Below are 3,038 nucleotides of genomic sequence, written 5' to 3'. Positions count from 1 at the left end.
TCTTCAATAAAATCAGAAAAAATGGCCATCATGCACCTTTGAAATGTGCCAAGCGCATTACACAATCCGAATGGCATCCTTCGATAGGAAAAGGTGCCATAGGGACAGGTAAAGGTAGTTTTTTCTTGGTCATCAGGATGGATTGGAATTTGAAAGAAACCAGAATATCCATCTAAGTAACAAAAGAATGAATGCTTGGCTAATCTTTCTAACATTTGATCCATAAAAGGAAGGGGAAAATGGTCTTTTCTTGTAGCATTGTTCAACTTTCTATAGTCTATGCACATTCTCCAACCTGTAACAGTTCTAGTGGATATCAACTCATTATTCTCATTTTTAACAACTGTCACCCCACCTTTTTTTGGTACAACATGCACAGGACTCACCCACTCACTGTCAGAAATGGGGTAAATAATTCCAATAGCTAGTAATTTTAGGATTTCCTTTTTCACAACATCCTTCATTGTAGGATTTAATCTTCTTTGATGTTCAATGGAAGGTTTACTATTTGGCTCTAGGAAAATCCTATGCATACAAACTGTTAGACTAATTCCCTTTATATCATCAATTGCATAACCCAAAACTCTTATATATTCTCTCAAAACTCTCAACAATTTTTCATTCTCAATATCAGTCAAACATGCATTAATTATAATAGGATATGTTCTATTTGGTCCAAGAAAAGCATACCTGAGGTTGGAAGGAAGAGGTTTAAGATCTACCTTTGGGGTATCCTCTACCTTTAATGATGGTGGTTTGATCTCCAAAGTTTGCACTTCTTCAAGTTGAAAAATTGTGGCTTCAGGATGTGGTGGAGAACTCTCCAAGTGTTGTGCAAAAGTAGCTATATTGTGATTGTCATCATCAATGCTCCCACCATGGACTAAGCAATTTTCAAGTGAGTATTGTGGATAGCTTTTTCTGAAATGCTCTTGAACAATCTCATCAATAATGTCTATCCGCAAACAAGATCAACTTCTTCATGTTTCCTTTTAATGGCTGGATTGATGTTGAATATCATTTGATCATCTCCCACTCTAAGTGTCAATTTCTCACCCTTTACATCAATTAATGCACCAGCTGTTGCCAAAAAGGGTCTTCCCAATAAGATAGGAACTTTTGTGTCTTCTTCCATATCTAAAATGACAAAGTCCACCGGAATGTAGAATTTCCCAACCTTGATAGGCACATTTTCTAGAATGCCTTCTGGATACTTAATTGAACGGTCAGCCAATGAAAGATACATGTTTGTGGGCTTCAACTCTCCCATATTCAACTTCTCATAAATTGAAAGTGGCATTAGGCTGACACTAGCTCCAAGGTCACATAAGGCATTTGCCACACAATTATCACCAATATGACAAGGAATGGAAAACACACCCGGATCTTTGAGTTTGGGAGGTAACTTCTTCTGAATTATAGCACTGCATTGCTCTCCCAAGTTGATGGTGTCATAATCTTCTAGCCTTCTCTTGTTGGAAAGAATCTCCTTCAAAAACTTGGCATAACTTGGCATTTGGGATAGTGCCTCAGTGAATGGCACATTGATATATAACTTTTTCAGCACTTCAAGGAACTTGCCAAATTATTTGTCTAGCTTGTGCTTGATGAATCTTTGAGGGTAGGGCAGGGTGGGCTTGTAAGGTTCAGGTGGGATGTATGGTTTCTCTCCCTCATCTTGCTCACTTTTGCTTTCTTCTTCTTTTTCATTTTTCTTGCTCTCAACTGAATTTTCTTCTTTTGTGCTCTCTTTTTCTTCTCTCTTGTTTTCACTCTCTTGACCAACTTTTTTATCGCTTCTCAAGGTTACAACCTTACATTGTTCATGAGGGTTTTGTGGTTGGCTAGGTAGTTTCCCATAGGAATTGCTTCCCGATGAGCTTGCTTGTTGAGCCAATTGAGTCTCCAACATGTGGTTGTAGACTTGTAATTGATCCATGGTTTGTCTCATGTGTTGCATTTCTTCCTCCAATTTGCTATTCATCTTGCTTTGTTCAGCAAAAAATTTCTCCATCATGCTTTCCAAGGTTGGCTTCGGTTCATGAGGTGGAAGGGATTGTTGTGCTCTTGCTTGATATCCAGGTTGTGGCTGCCTTGTGGGCTGAAATTGAGGCTGAAATTGAGGCTTATTCTGCTGCATAAACTGCTGGTTATGAGGATAATTTGAGCTTTGACTTTGTTGAGCAAAAGTTGCTTGTGGTCTCCATGTTGAGTTGTTCACATTAGAATAAGCATTTCCCATAGGTTTCTGTTAATAACCTCCTGCATAAGCAGCTTGTTCTTGCAAATAATCATCACCATAAGAAGAGTAATCAACTCCACAACTTTGGGTTCCATCTGTGAAGGCAACTTGTTGCATAGTTGTAGGAGTTGAGTTTGTTGCCTTTGTGCAAAAATCACTAAGAAGCTGAGTCAACTGATCAAATCTTGCATTCATGTAGCTAACTGAGTCAAGTTCATAAATCCCAGCCTTCTTTGGCTCAAGTGTTCTAGGATTTCCCCATAAATGGGTATTATGAGCAATCTTCTCTAATAGATCATAGCATTCTTCACTTGTCATTCTCATGAAATCTCCTCCTGCTTGTGAATCAATTGTGTTTCTTATGGCTGGAGTAACTCTGGTGTAGAAATTCTGAACAATCATCCATTTCGGTATTTCATGATGAGGACATTGCCTTTCAAGCTCCTTAAATCTCATCCAAGATTCATACAAAGTTTCATCATCTCTTGGCTTGAAAGCTACCATCAAATTCCTCAAATGAGTGGTCTTCCCAGGTGGGAAAAACTGAGATAGAAAAGCTTGAGATAGCTGCTCCCAAGTAGCTATAATAGCTTGTGGAAGTGAGTCATACCACTCCAATGCTGAATCCTGAAGAGAGAATGGAAATAAGGTGAGCCGAATAACTTCATCTGAAACTCCAGGCTGCCTTTGTGTGCCACATATCATCAAAAATTTCTTCAAATGAGAATGAGGATTTTCAAGTGGACTACCTCCAAATTGTGAATTCTGAACCATTTGAATGAGACCAGTCTTTAAC

At 38.6% G+C, this 3,038-nt stretch overlaps 1 non-coding gene across 1 annotated transcript; it reads left to right on the top strand.

Moving 5' to 3' along the window:
- The first annotated feature begins 2,654 nt into the window (after positions 1-2,654).
- On the top strand, positions 2,655-2,761 carry LOC131175726 (small nucleolar RNA R71). Its single transcript, XR_009145915.1, has one exon. It is a non-coding gene; the product is annotated as a small nucleolar RNA R71 (small nucleolar RNA).
- The last annotated feature ends 277 nt before the right edge of the window (positions 2,762-3,038 follow it).

Source organism: Hevea brasiliensis, chromosome 17 (genome assembly GCF_030052815.1).
Source record: "Hevea brasiliensis isolate MT/VB/25A 57/8 chromosome 17, ASM3005281v1, whole genome shotgun sequence".
Taxonomy (NCBI): domain Eukaryota; kingdom Viridiplantae; phylum Streptophyta; class Magnoliopsida; order Malpighiales; family Euphorbiaceae; genus Hevea; species Hevea brasiliensis.
The sequence above is the reverse complement of the archived record's forward strand: the minus strand, read 5'-3'. Positions and strand labels throughout refer to the sequence as shown.